Source organism: Gorilla gorilla, chromosome 10 (assembly GCF_029281585.2).
Source record: "Gorilla gorilla gorilla isolate KB3781 chromosome 10, NHGRI_mGorGor1-v2.1_pri, whole genome shotgun sequence".
NCBI lineage: Eukaryota > Metazoa > Chordata > Mammalia > Primates > Hominidae > Gorilla > Gorilla gorilla.
In genome coordinates, this window is record NC_073234.2 from 111617853 (window position 1) to 111633266 (window position 15414).

General features: G+C 45.7%; 1 protein-coding gene across 2 annotated transcripts in view; it reads left to right on the plus strand.

Annotated features, from left to right (window-relative positions):
• The first annotated feature begins 2697 nt into the window (after positions 1–2697).
• The window catches only part of ELK3 (ETS transcription factor ELK3), a 75632-nt gene continuing 62915 nt past the window's right edge, over positions 2698–15414 (plus strand). Inside the window, exon 1 of one of the 2 annotated variants that reach the window (XM_031000593.3) lies at positions 2698–3057. The gene's annotated coding sequence lies outside the window, so the exon portion shown is untranslated. The remainder of the gene's footprint in view (positions 3058–15414) is intronic. The other variant, XM_055357440.2, reaches the window with a different exon arrangement.

The following is a 15414-nucleotide window of genomic DNA, read 5'->3' on the forward strand; positions in this document are numbered from 1 at the left end:
AGTAGCTGGTATTATAGGTGAGAGTAGTATCACCACACCTGGCCCCTAGACTATTTTTCACTATTTTTTTAAAGTGATTTATTTTTTTAAATTTTTTTGAGACACAATTTCACTCTGTCACCCAGGCTGGAGTGCAGTGGCTTGATCTTGGCTCACTGCAAACTCCACATCCCAGGTTCAAGCAATTCTCGTGCCTCAGCCTCCTGAGTAGCTGGAATTACAGGTGTCTGCCACCATACCTGGCTAAGTTTTGTATTGTTAGTAGAGATGGGGGTTCACCATGTTGACCAGGCTGGTCTCTAACTTCTGACCTCAGGTGATCCATCCACCTCGGCTTCCCAAAGTGTTGGGATTACAGGCGTGAGCCACTATGCCCAACCCTAAAGTGATTTTAGACTCACAGCAAAACTGAGTAGGAGGCACAGTGGTTTCCCATATACCTCCTGCCCTGACATGTGTACAGCTTCCCCAATCATCAACATCCCCCACCAGAGTGGTACCTTTGTTGTAATTGAATCTACATTGACACATCATTATCACCCAAAGTCCATGGTTTACATTAGAGTTCATTCTTGGTGTTGTATATTCTGTGGGTTTTAACAAATGTGTCCACCGTTATAGTATCATACCGAGTAGTAGTTTCCTTGCCCTCTGTGCTCCTCCTGCCCACCCCTCCCTCCCTGCTAACCCCTGACAACCACTAATCTTTTTTACTATCTCCATAGTGCCTTTTACAAAATGTCATATAGTTTGGAATCATACAGAACATAGCCTTTTCATACCGGTTTCTTTCAGGCATATACCTCCTAAAGCAAAGCAACATGAGTTCTTAACTGTGTGGATTTTTTTTTTTTCCCTGAGGATAAGTTTACATTCTCTCAGTCCAACAGCTGGATCATATAGGGACACCATAGGTGTTCTGCTGAGTGACAGAAGAAGATGACTGGGGATTAAAACGATAATACCCTAAGTGGAAAATTAGCTGTGGGAAATCAGGGGTTGATAAGCAGCCCTCTTTTCCATATCTTCTCCTTCTGCCCCACTCTCCTACCATGCCCCCACCCTACACCCCACGGGTTTCCCACTCCTTCTCAGAGGTCTGGAGGGCATTCTCCCACCCTTTCCAGTGGACTATCCACAGGAGCCCTGAAGCAAATGCCCGAAGGAAATTCCTATCACCTGTATGCTCTGATAGGCACTTGGAGCTGGGATGTGGTACTAATCAGTAAAACATACCCCGTGCCCTTTAGAAGCTCACAGTTGATGGCAGTGAGAAATTTGTAAACAAAATAATCTTTCAGGAGAGACTGCAAAACTAGAAACAAACGTAGTGGAGGAACTCTTAGAATGTGGTCCTTTTGAAAGGACTCACACCCGGCCCCCAGAGAATCTGACTTAATTGGCCTGGGTTGAGTATATTGTTGGAGAGTGTCAAAACACTCCCCAGGTGATTCTGACATTAGCCGGGGCCGGGAACCACCCCAGACCTACTGAATCTGGGACTCCAGGAGAGGCCCAGCCACTAGTGGTTTAACAAGCCCCTTGGGTCAAGGTTGAAAACCAGGGATCTGGGCTGCTAAGTGGCGGCATGGGAATGGAAGGTTCTGGAAGATGAGCAGTGAGGTTGGGGCGCAGGCCTGGGAAGGGAGAGGCTCTTCAACAGGCATCCCCCCCAACCTTGTCTCAGCCTAGGGCAATGGGCAGGCTCTCCCATCAGAGCCTGGCCTGAGCCCTCAGAGGCAGGACCTCCTTGAGGGATGTGGAGGTGTGAAGACCAGTTCTGAGACCACAGAGGCTCCCTTCAAGCCTCAGTCTCTGACCCTGCGGGCATTATTTCCATGACTTCCAGTGTTGTGGCTCCTTATCCTTTCCCCACAGGCTCACCCCCCAACTGAGGGCTGGCTTTTTTATTTTTTTGAGACGGAGTTTCGCTGGTTGCCCAGGCTGGAGTGCAATGGGGCGATCTCGGCTCACTGCAACCTCTGCCTCCCAGGTTCAAGCGATTCTTCAACCTCTGCCTCCCACGTTCAAGCGATTCTCTCGCCTCAGCCTGCCAAGTAGCTGGGATTATAGGGACCCACCACCACACCTGGCTGTTGTTGTTGTTGTTGTTTTGGTATTTTTAGTACAGACGGGGGTTTCACCGTGTTGGCCAGGCTGGTCTCGAACTCCTGACCTTAGGTGATCCATCTGCCTTTGCCTCCCAAAGTGCTCAGATTACAGGCGTGAGCCAGCACGCCCGGCCGAGGGCTGGCTTTTAAAACATCGAAAACCCAGACAGGAACGGTGTCCATCTCCAACCCCAGACGGAAACTGTGCCTGCACCCACAGGAAAAGCAGTCCTTTGCCCAGAGCAACCAAACCCTGAACCCCACTCTCGATTCCCCTCTGCCCCCCAACTCTTCCATCCCAGCGCATGGGAAACAGCGAGTCCAGCCACCTCCCCACCTCGGTACCCCTCTCCCGGGCCAACTGCGCAGGGCACAACCCCGTCGTGGTGCCCCGCGCGCTCGACCCCCAGGGGTTGAGGTGAGGAGGGATCCCCGGCGTCCCGGGAAGCGCGGCGGCTTCTGCGGGTTGCGGGCGGACCCCCCTCCCCGTGGGGAGGGGCTGCGGCCGCGCGGAGTCGCCGCGGGTCGGAGGCTCCTCCCCGGGGTGGCCGCGCAGGAAGCGGGGCGGGTGGGGGCGGTGCGGGGCGCGCACGGGGCCGGGGCGGCGGGGGAGGCGCGGGCCTGGGCGGCCAGCCCCGGCGCACAGCCGCGGCCGGGGCGCGCGGCGCGGGGCGGAAAAGCCTGTTTACACAGACTGCACACCGCCTGGGGAATAATGCAGTAAAGGAAGTGAGCCGGCTCGGCCTGACTGCTCCAACTTCCTGCTCTCACACACACCAGAGGGGAAAAAAAAAGAGGAGCGAGAGAAAGAAAAAAAGGGGGAAAAATCAGGATCTCATTACAAGAGCCACAGACCGTCTGCAGACGCCTGTCAGCATGGAAAGTCGGGGGCTTTCGCCCGGGTCCTCCTAGAAATTCCCCCCGAAGAAGACTCCCCCACATCTGGGTAGGTAACAGGGCTTCTGCCTGTTGCTCGGACACTAAAAAAGTTTGTTTGGGGGTGTTTTCTTTTTTCTTTCTTTTCTTGGGCGCGGTGGGGGTGGGGCGGGGGGTGCCGCGGGGTGGGCTGCGGGCCGGGGTGGGGGTGGCGGTGCGTCCGCGCGGGAGGGCCGGCCGCGGGGAGGGGGCGCCGCGGATGCTCTTGCGCCCGCGTCGCTGCCACCGCCGTCGCCCGAGCTCGCGCCGGGACCGGGGCTGCGGGGACCCTGCGCCCGCGGCTCCCCTCCCTGGGGCTGCGCTGCGACCCCAGAGGAAGGGGCGCCGGGCGTGCAACCCTGGGAGCTCGCCCAGGGCCCCGCTGCAGGCAGCGCGGGGAGCGGGGGACGGCGAGACTTCGGGTCCCTGGGAAGAACCGTGGCGGGAGCAGGCTGAGTGCCTGGAGGCTGGACCACCGCCGACCTTCCAGCTGGGACCGCAGTCAGGCTCCCCTCGAGTGGGCAAAGTGCACCGGTGCTCGGATCCAGGGAGGAAGACAGGGATGGAGAGGGCGGTGGAGGACTTGGGTCGCGAAGGTGTGGGGCTGGGGGCTGCGTCCACTCTCGCTTGGCAGGTGACCCCCGCCCAGGTCACCGCCCCAGGCGCACGCCCCGTCGGACATTTAAAAGCCGGTGGTCTCTATTGGGCATGGTTTTGGAGAAGGACCAGGGAAGAAATGATCTTGGGGCCCCTTCCACTCCCCATCCCTGTTTACCTTCGAACTCAACGTTGGCCTGTGACGCTACTGTAACTTTTGGGGAGGCGGGATTAAGATTTTGGAGTAGTTAAAAAGCAAAAATAAAAGGTCTCGGTTTTGTTATCTTTTCTGAACCGAATCATCCTAGGGACAAGCTGCAGTTAGGCGGCGGGTGGAGGTGGAAGCAAGAAATGTTATTTCAGAAACTGCAAAAGGGGCTTTTTAGAAAGAAAAAAAAAAACGAGTGTCGGGAGAGTTTCTGGCTTGTCTGGAAACGGCAAGACTAATTGCCATGCGCTTCCGCTTTGAAACTGGCAGCAGACAGCATCTTGAAAATGACTCACTAGAGGAGCTCACAAAGAAACTGTGGTTTGCTCCTTCTTAGGTTTATGTATTTGTGCCTTTTACAGTTTCCTTTGTAGTGTTCGAGGGGTCCCCCGCCCCTTCCCCGCCAGCCCCCTCCCACCCTCCCTCATTTGAAAGCCCCTGGCCGGTCTTTAACTCCCCCCACCCCAGTCCTCCAGCCTGGGGGTGGCGGGGAAAGGGGAGGCTGAGTTGTTTTTGGAGTTGGCTGCGGAGAGGGTTAAAGGGATTCTGCTGCTGCAGGGGGAAAAAGTTCCTTGAATTTTCCACTGGCTGCTGCAGGAAGAGAGAGCCCCCTTAGTCATTGCTAAGTAATGTCTGCACACACACCAACTAATCTCATTAGGAGTTTCCGCTGCTCGGCACAGGAGGGGTTTTGTGCAGCCACTGTCAGCCTGGGAGCCCGGCGCTGGGGAAGGAGACAAGTTATGGCTTTATTTACTTAGGGGTGCAGCCGCCCAACGAGCCTTTTCAGGACATGTCTTGAAAACTTTGAAGTCACTTTGGCCATTTTGGATTTCAGATTTGCAGGTTTTTCTTTCCCGCGTGTGTATGTGTGTTGAGAGGTGGGGGGAGATAAGCAGCTCACACACGCCCATCTTCTCCATCTGTGCTTGTCTTTGGGGGTGGGGGGGTGTGGAGCATGTTCCAGGCATCTATTCATGAGCTGAAATCGATTTGTGAGCCTTACAAAATACCCTCTGATCTCTTTTTCTTTCTCTCTCGCCATGGCACCCATTTATTTGGAAAAGGTCAGTTAGGAGTTTCAATTTATGAGGATGATAAAATTACAAATTGTGTTAGGAGGGCACATGGGTCAGGCAGTTAAGGAGACTATCCATAAGTGTTCTTAGAGTTTCCAGTAATGATCCTGCCTAGAAACCCCCCTGAGTTTGAAAAGTGATGGCCTTTCTATGCCAAATATAGCAAAGGCCTTCTGCCCTCTAAAAGTGTTTTTTTTTTTTTAATTTAAATGTTGCGTAGAAATGTGTGGCGTTACTAAAAAGGGTCAAAAGGAACTTGATTGGAACGATGGGGCCCCTTTATTGACAAAGACGTGTTGCTTTTAAGGTGTTGGCAGTTCTTTTACGGTGGCAAAGTTGTCCTAAAAACAGCCCAAACAGCCCGACCGGGGTATGAGTCAGTGGACATGAGTACAGGATGTCCCTAATGCTATGCCTTCACAGAGTAGGTGCTCAATAAATTGTAGCATTGAAAGCTGTGAGTAGGCTAACAAAACTTATAATAGGTAAGAAAAAAGACTTAGAAGATCTCATACATTTTGCATGGGTGTTCCTTAAGAATGGAGGTTGTAAACTCTCTCCAGAGTACATTTCCTTTAAATAAAAAAGGAAGTATTTAGAATTCCTCCTTCTAAGTAATTATTTGGGACGCATAGGTTCATTTACCTTAGTGGTTCACAACTAAGAGTAATTTTACCTCCCAGGAGACATTTGGCAATGTGTGGAGATGTTTTTGGTTGTTATAACTAAGGGGGTGCATTGGCTTCTAGAGGGTAGACGCCAGGGGTGCTGCTAACCAGTCAACAATGCACAAGAAAGAATTTTTTTTGCCCAAAATGGCTATAGTGGATTGAGAAAAATCTTATTTAATGATGATGAAGATGATGAAAGCTCTTTAACACGCGTTCAGTCAACAAATAGGACATTTAAAAGTCATCATCTGTAATTTTGGCCACATACATAACATAGCATTCATGAATTTTCTCTTTCTCTTTTTGGTCAGTAACATGCAATAATAGAGTGACATACGGATGGTGACCTTGTGATGGTGTACCCTTTATGTCCTGAATTAGGCCATCTCTGAAACTCTGCAAGTATAGCATCTTCATGCACTTGGTACCAATGCTGCTGAGACCAGAATGGCAGTAGTCCAGATAGGGGACAGCAGTGATTTGCCAGCTCCATTTGAGTTTTGAAGTTAACCTAAACATTATTAAAGACCTCCTCTTTTTCTTATATAAAAAATTAAATAAGTCAAAAGTGCTAATATACAGTACATGTAACTCTGAGGTCATATATTAAAATTTATATTTGTAATAACTTTTTGGAACTTGAATCTTTTCCTGAAATTGGTTTTAAAGGACTTCCAGGCAGTGTATGTAAATTAAAATATTCCCTTCTTAGCTGTCAGATATTGGATTTTGTGTGTTCTGTGGGACCCAGTTATATTTATATATCTATCTGATTCAGAAGACCAATATGGTGCTGTGAAATGTTGCAAAACATGACCTGATGACAACCCAAAACACTTCATAGAAAACTATCCAAGAATGTGACTTCCTGGAGTAGAGTCTTTTTTCACTGAGGATGAGTTGCTGCTTACTAATCGTTAGTTCTGTTGCCTTCCAATTCTAAGGAATGACTCAGTCATCTCCGTGTTTCCCAGACCTGGACTTCCTCATGAAACTTTATTTTTTTAATTGTTTATGTTGCCAGGGCTGGCCTTGCACTCCTGGGCTCAAGTGATCCTCCCACCTCAGCCTCCGCAGTAGCTGGGGTTACAGGTGTGAACCTCTGTACCGGCTGTCTCATTAAAGTTTAAAAGAAATGGGCTGTCTGTCCATTCTGGCTTTGTTCTGGCTGTAGAGCCCAGATGACTGTCTTCTGACCCTTTCCTAAGGTTCTGTACATAAATACACAGATGAGAGGGGAAGGGGACTCCATTTTTGTCAGATTTTCTTGTATGTTTCAAGCAAAAGTTTTTTATGTCCTGGTTATCTTTAATTCCTCTTTGCCTGTATAGATCGACTTATAACACACTTTGAGACCATGCTAGCAGAATAGTATCTTCTAAAGGTTGGTTGTTTTTTTTCTATTGTAAAAAATATTAATGTGAATTGCCTTACAAAGATACAGAAAACTGCTATAAAAAATAGACATCTCCCATAATTCCACTGTTTACCTTTTGATGTGTAATTGTTCAGTTTTAAAAAAAAATGCATATGTGTGTCTATGTATATCCACACATGCACATACCATTTTTAATTGAAAGCACACTGTACTTACTGTTTTATAACTTTTTTCACTTAACATGTAACACATTTTAATAATTAGTACTGAGACCGAAATTATCACGTAGAGCTTCTATTTATTGATCTAATAAATGTGTTGGCTCAACCATGGATTGACATAATTTCTTCATAGACTTGTTCAGTGTTTTTTGTCCTCTGTGGTTTAAGTAATGTTATAAGAATGCTGCCCTCTTGAAAGACTGAGTTCCTATGTGCTGTGAAATTTTGGATTTTGATGAGTTTCTCTGTGATTTAAGGATGAGTCATGACTTGCAGTAGAATATCAAGATGTAGTAACAGGAAGTACAGGGCACTACACATCAAAATAGAATGTTAAATGATGAAAGAAGAGAAACCAGGTTAAACTGAAAATATACCTCGAAATTATCCAACTATGAAGGGAGAGGAAGGTGTGTTTTGTACACTTTAACAACTCCTATTACTGTTTCCTTTTCTATCAGTGGAGTTTCCAAACTTTGAAGTTGGTGTTTTAAATTGATTTTTAGCTCAAGATTGCTGCTGTTCATAGCCACTTTGAATGGAGGTCATTCAGCCTTTTGATTGAAACCATGGCAGTGAGACCATGAAAACTCTAGTTTTGCCACTTATAGAGCAGCCCCAGTAAATAAAATTAGCTGTGTGTGTGTGTGTGTGTGTAACCTTCTGTGAAATTCTAAATGTCTTCAAAAATGGTAGATTACTCAGTCTTTTAAATAACTATTCTGTGCAGAAACTCAACTCCCCATGGTTCCTGCCTGAAACCAAAATAAAAATGGCCTTTCATCCATTACTGGAGATTTACATATATGTCAGCAGTTTTAAAATAAACTTTGAACTAGTCATTTCAATAAATTGTGATTTGGTTTGAATTCCCACTAGGAATAAAGTCATTGACTACTTTATTGCTATGTATTAATTTACATTTCCTGGAAAGTACCACATTTTTCTAAGAATTAAATAAGATTATAACATGGCTTTACTTGTATATTTTTAAAGAAATTTAGATGTTATGTTAGTGTATTCTAATTTGAATTAGACTGAAATGAATTTACTCGCACACTCTAAAACAAGGATATAGTGTCATAAATATGCTTAAAGTTTCTATAGCTAAGAACAATTTCTGAATATCCATGTGTAATATGGGAGTGATGGGATAGGTATAAAACACTTATCTAGATACCTTCTCTTTTTATTTTATTTTTTAAAATTGATATAAATGTACATATTTATGGGGTACATAGTGATTTTTTACATATGTATCATGTATAGTAATTAGATCGAGGTAATTAGATCCATCATCTCAAATGTTTATGATTTATTTGTGTTGGGAACATTCATTATCTTCCTTCTAGTTAATTGAAACTATATAGTATTATAGGCATCCTGCAGTGCTATAGAACACGAGAACTTACTCCTCCTGTTGGAGACCTTCTCTTAAGACTGATGAAGCTAGGGCTCCTGAACTCCAAGCAATAGAGTAAAGAAAACGAGGCTCTTGGTATCTTCTCCTCTCTCTTTTTTTTTAAGTTGAGGTATGATTTACATATATTAAAATGCGCAGATCTTAAGTGTTATTGTATACATACATGTAACCCTGCCCAAAGAGACAATATTTCCATGTCCCCAAGTGTTTTTTGGCTTATGTATTTAGAGACAGAGCCTGGTTCTGTCACCCAGGCTGGAGTGCACTGGCACTGTCATAGCTCAGTGCAGCCTCAAACTCCAGGGCTCAGGTGATCCTCCTGCCTCAGTGTCCCAAGCAGATAGGACTGCAGGTGTGCACCACCACACCTGGCCAATTTTTTTTTTCTTTTTGAGACAGTGTCTGGCTCTGTTGCCCAGGCTGGAGTGCAGTGGTGCAAGCTTGGCGCACTGCAACCTCCGCCTCCTGTGTGTAAGCAATTCTCATGCCTCAGCCTCCCAAGTAGCTGGTATCACAGGCATATGCCACCATGCCTGGCTAATTTTTGTATTTTTAATAGAGACGGGCTTTTGCCATATTGGCCAGGCTGGTCTCAAACTCCTGGCCTCAAGAGATCTGCCTGTCTCCACCTCCAAAGGGCTGGGATTATAGGAGTGAGCCACCATGCCTGGCCTCTGGCTAATTTTTTTATTTTTTGTAGAAATGGGGTCTCATTATCCCTGGCCATTTACAAAATTCTGTTATGGCAATTTCATGATTCTACCATATAGATTCTTAAACTTCAGAATACCTTGATAAAATATTGTGGTATTTTATTTAATCTGCTTAGTTAAAAATAAATCAGAATGTGTAGATTTCCTCATCATACAGTAAGAGGAAAAAGAAAAATCCTTTCTATATTACCTGATATCCTCAAAATATTTAACCAAAAGTAATATGTGTGCTTTGGGAAAAATGTATTACCTGAAGACTAATTGGGATGAGAGGATATTAGTAAATCTTCCCAGACCTCAGTTTCTTTAGCCTGATGGTAAAGTAGTTGAAGTGGAGGCTGGGTGCAGTGGCTCACATGTGTCATCCCAGCATTTTGGGAGGCTGAAGCAGGCAGATCACTTGAGCCCAGGAGTCTGAGATCAACCTGGGCAACATAGTGAGACCCCATCTCTGCCAAAAATTAGCTAGACGTGGTGGTGAGTGCCAGTAGTCCCAGCTACCCCGGGAGGTCAGGGCTGCAGTGAACCGTGATTGCGCCACTACACTCCAGCCTGGGTAACAGAGTGAAACCCTGTCTCAAAAAAAAAAAAAAAAAAAAAAAAAAAAGGGATTGAAGTGGAGAAGCTGAGATACTCCCTTTCAAGTCAGAAGCCCTATTTGTGTGCTACTATATTTGGAGGAAAGGACTTGACTCCTTCTGAGAGTTGTGAAAGTGTGATATGAACTTTTGCTGTCATCTCCAAACATCTGACTTATAGACATATGCAGGAATTGAAACAAACAGCTTTTTTTTGTGGTGGAAAAGGGGGATCTCCATAAGTTTCCCCTTGAATTCCATTTTGGCCCCTTATTGAATAAGGAACACTCCAGTGGAAGGCCAATATTAGCTGCCATGCTTCCTTTCCTCCTAGTCTTTTGAGGTTTGTGACAGGCAGCACTGATTTCTAATGACCCACAGCCACCTCATTCTTGGGGACATCAGTGACTGAGTTGGTGCTCTGTAGCACCAGATAAGAGTTTGGTCACCTGGTGAAATTCCTCCTCCTTCCTTCTGATAGTCTTTGAAAGTGCTGTCTGCCCCCACTGCTGTATCTCGAGGGTTCTTACATTCCCCTGCACCCCCTCTGATCCCTTCTCTCCCCAGGAGCTAGAACAATCCTTTCAAAACACAGATCTGACCAGGTCATTCTTCTACTGAAAAATCTTCTAGTGACTTCAGCTTAGGATAAAGACCAAAACCCCTAACTCAAGCTGCAAGATGTGATTTGGGCCAGCCAAACTGACTTTTCCTCAGTTCCTCAAATGCTTAAGGCGTCCTCTGCCCTCTGTCCACTGGGTCTTTGTCAATGCTGACAGAATTTTCCCCCCGACCCCTCTATTTTTCAGACTCCATGACTAACCAATTTGTAGGCATCTTTTAGTTCACACTCAGCTCCACCATCTTTTCTTGGGGAAGCCTTTCCTGTTGCCTAGAGTAGATGTCCCTCAGTCATCTGCTCCTGGCCTTCAGAGCCCTTACCACAAGCTTTTTTTTTTTTTTGAGAGATGGACTTAGCCTGTTGCCCAGACTGGAGTGCAGTGGCACCATCTTGGGTGACTGCAACCTCCGCCATGTGGGTTCAAGAGATTCTACTGCCTCAGCCTCCCAAGTAGCTGGAATTACAGGCTTGTGCCACCACACCTTGCTAATTTTTGTGTTTTTATTAGAGACAGGGTTTCGCCATGTTGGCCAGGCTGGTCTCAAACTCATGGCCTCAACTGATCCGCCTGCCTTGGCCTCCCAGAGTGCTGGGATTACAAGTGTGAGCCACCATGCCTGGCCACCACAGGCTTTATTTACAGGTTGCCTCATTACCTGAATTCTCTCTCTCCAAATTCTTGTTACCCAAACACAGGAACATGAGATGGAGTCTCGCTCCATCGCCCAGTCTGGAGTGCAGTGATCTCGGCTCACTGCAACCTCTGCCTCCTGGGTTCAAGTGATTCTTCTGCCTCAGCCTCGCAAGTAGCTGGGACTATAGGCATGCGCCACCACGCCTGGCTGATTTTTGTATTTTTAGTAGAGACGGGGTTTCACCATGCTGGCCAGGCTGGTCTCGAACTCCTGACCTCGTGATCCACCCGCCTCGGCTTCCCAAAGTGCTGGGATTACAGGCATGAGCCACCATACCTGGCCAGGAACTAGACAGTTTTAGAGACATCTTTCTGAAATAGGGCTGGTGCCCCTCATTATTCATTAATGCTATTTTCTCCAAAACCCGGGAACCAAATAGATGTGATAGCATGGTGTCCCTCATGATCTGAAGTTACTGTCCGTAACTGCGGCCCCATTCCATTTGGATATTGGGGGATGCCTGCACGTGTCTGTGTCATGTGCTGCATGTCTGCGGTGCCATCAGTCTGTGAGCTCCCTCTGGGCCTGCATCCGTTTTTCTCATCCTTTGTATTATCTCAGCACTTTGTACAATACCTGGCACTCAATGAATTAAAAATAATCTGAAGCGGGGGTTGGGGGGAGCTTGTCAATATAGCCCCACCTTGTTTTGCCGTTGGACTTGATAAAGCCGTTTGTTGCTATGCATATGTCCATCTCTTTCCTAGACAATGAGTTACTTGGATGAATAGGCAGATCTCTTGGTTAAACCATAAAGACAGGCTGGGCACGGTGGCTCACATCTGTAATCCCAGCACTTTGAGAGGCCGAGGCGGGCAGATCACTTGAGGTTAGAAGTTTGATACCAGCCTGGCCAACATGGTGAAACCCAATCTCTACTAAAAATACAAAAATTAGCCGAGTGTGGTGGCGCATGCCTGTAATCCTAGCTACTTGGGAGGCTGAGGCAGGAGAATCGCTTGAACCCGGGAGGTGAAGCTTTCAGTGAGCCGAGATTGTGCCATTACACTCCAGCCTGGGCAACAGAGCGAGACTGTGTCTCAAAATGAAAACCCATAAAGACAGCCAAAAAGCTCCTCTATGCCACTTCCCATACTTCTTGTTTAGACTTGCAAGAAAAGTAGATATATAGAAATGAGGTTAGTTTGCTAGTATCCTGGAGGACAGGGTTTGGCCCTATTGTTGGTATCAGTGTTACTATACTGAGAGTGGTCGGTTAACAGTAAAGTTATTCGTGGGATAGGATATGTTGAAAGAATCTCAATGTAAAGTTTTTTTTTATAGAATTAATCATCGTGGAGCAACCATCATTAGTCCTTTATTAAAGACTTCAGTTGATCAGGTTTTCGTAGTTCCCTTGGATAACCAGTTTTTAATCCTGTAAGATCCACAGTTCAGGGTCCTTCTTTACTTATAGAAAACCTGTGTGTGTAGCTTCCATCTATACCTTTTTGAAATTAATGATGTTTCTGATTGAGTTTGGAAATAACAAAAGATTCTGCTTACATGATTATGAAGACTTGAATGACTAAACACCCAAACGGGGGAGGACTAGGTCTCCTAATAAATTTCAGCTGGGTTTTGCCAAGGAGCAATTTGTTGATAGTCAAACCTTGATTAAGCGGAATGTATGATTAAGGAGATTTTTCTCCTTGCACGTAATTGTCAGAATAGAGAGATTACATCAACAACAACAACAGCAGCAGCAACATCAAAATAAGCCCGAAATTATTCTAGGGTAACTGCAGGAATTCTCTGTGGGAATCAACAGTAGGAGTTCTCCTCTGCTTGCACCTGTAGGTTGTCATCATCCTCAGAGTTAACGATCCTGAGGCTCAGGAAGATCATACTATTCTATTAAGCAAGAAAAGGAGGTGTAAATGTTAGAATGATTCCCTAACACTAAAAGTTAAGAATATTTCTCTGGTTAATGCTCATTGAACTGGAAATGTCACTTCCCCTCTTCATCCCCTTATTGGAGTTTGGAAGGCTCGCCTTTAGAGGCTCAGATGCAAATCCTTGTTGGAGTTGATTCACAGATGAAAGGGCTATGCCCTGGAAGGTGAGGAGTGTGTATGCGCCTTTACAGATGTGGGCTGCAAGAGGGAGGTCTGTGTCTGAGAGAATGGGACAATAGGTGACTTCAGTTGGTGCTGCTCCTCTTTGCAGAGTCACTGCCCATGTAGGATTGAAGCCCTGGTTCTGTGAGAGGGTAGGAGCATAAGTGAATGTTTACTAACCGTCTCCACCCTTGAAGAATCATTGTTTCACAATGAGAAGTCAGGAGAGAACCTAGATTTATTACAGAATTTGCAGGAAAGAAGAAAGCATAGATTCCTGATCACCTCAGCACATCCCATTATGAACATACAGAGAGGGGACCAAACCATTTAGTATTATCTTTGGGACTGTGTGTGAGGTGCAGTACCTCAGTTTCCTTGTATGATCTTGAAACCCTCTGGCAACTAGAATTCGTGAGCATTGGGAGGGAATTTATTTCTGCTAACATTCCTGTAGATTTTTTCAAGCCCCAGCTACTGATCATTTAGACCAGAGGGCATTGGATGGTTTCTTTTCTTTTTTTCTTTTAGAGACAGCATCTGGCTCTGTCACTCAGGCCGGAGTGCAGTGGCACAATCATAGCTCACTGCAGCTTCGAGCTCCTGGGCTCACGTGATCTTCCCACCTCAGTCTCCCTCTGTAATCCACTGGGATTACAGGCTTGAGCCACTACACCCAGCTCTTCTTTTCTTTTTTGAAAAAGCAGTTTAGAACAAATGCCTTGAAATGCTCCAAGTGACACCCGAGTGAGGGTTAGAACTGATTAAACTCCGGGCAGAGAGATGCTATCATATCTTTGCTGCATGCATAGCCCAGTGCAAAAATGCCCATAGATGGACTGACTTCATCTTAGATAGTTGAGGCAAAAACAGAAGAGCCAGTCAGCCACTTGGCGTTTCTGTCTTCACTTAATTCACCCCTTTAGTTGCTGTACCATTAATTCTCAATGCTGGATTGGTGACAAATGAAGTAATCTGAAGAGTGTTAAAATTTTCTTAAAGTGTATTACTTTAATGACAAAACTATATGCTGCTTGAAGACATCTTGAATCAGATGACCCAAGTGTACTGTGAATTCTCAAAGGATTGGGGGTCACGGCTCTCAAATAAGCTCGTTGCCCTGCTTTGATTTCAATCAGAGCTGAACCACAAGAACAGCATCTTCCTTCAGCCTCTGCCACATCCTTTGTGTGTTTTTTTTAAACCTAAATATTAAAGCCTAGTAGTTTGTCTTTCAGAAAGGAGAAACTTTAAAACCTTGATGTAGAAGATCAGACGTGCACCAGATGATTCAAATATTTTACCTAATGAAAGGGGCAATTTTCTTTTTCTTTCTCTTCTTTCTCTTTCCCTTTTATTTATTTATTTATTTTTGAGACAGAGTCTCACTCTGTTGCCCAGGCTGGAGTGCAGTGGCGCGATCTCGGCTCACCACAACTTCCGCCTCCCAGGTTAAAGCGATTCTCCTGCCTCAGCCTCCCAAGCAGCTGGGACTATAGGTGTGTGCCACCATGCCCAGCTAATTTTTGTATTTTTAGTAGAGATGTTGGCCAGGCTGGTCTCGAACACCTCACCTCGTGATCTGCCTGCCTTGGCCTCCCAAAGTGCAGGGATGACAGGTGTGAGCCACGATTTTCTTTCACAAGGGAAAAAAAGATCCTCTAAAGCAGGATCTGGCTGTTATTTTGTACAGTTAATATATTCACGCTGAACAATTATTGGAAGAGCAGGTAGAGTAATACGTTGTATATGACATTTCAAAAAGGGACTGCCCAAGCCAGTGGATGGCAGATGCCCACGTGGGAATTAAGGGCAGCGAGGATGCTTTGGGGTACAGATTGATGTTTGATGCTAATGCCACCAACAGCCAGTCTCTTCCATCAGATGCTTTTGGTGGTCTTTGCGTAACACCGTTCCCTGGACATGAATGAATGAACGGTTGGTCTGCCCCTCGATGACAGTTTTAATGTTATTTTGCTCATTTATTCAGTGCATCTTGATGGTTAATTTAAAAATCTATTTGAAATATGAGGCATTATGAGAAGACTGTTAAGTTTTGAAATCACCCACTGTCTTATTTTTGCAAGTTTGGAAATAACAGTACCCACCAGGAACACCAAGCTGTTTTAAAATGTGTTCCACT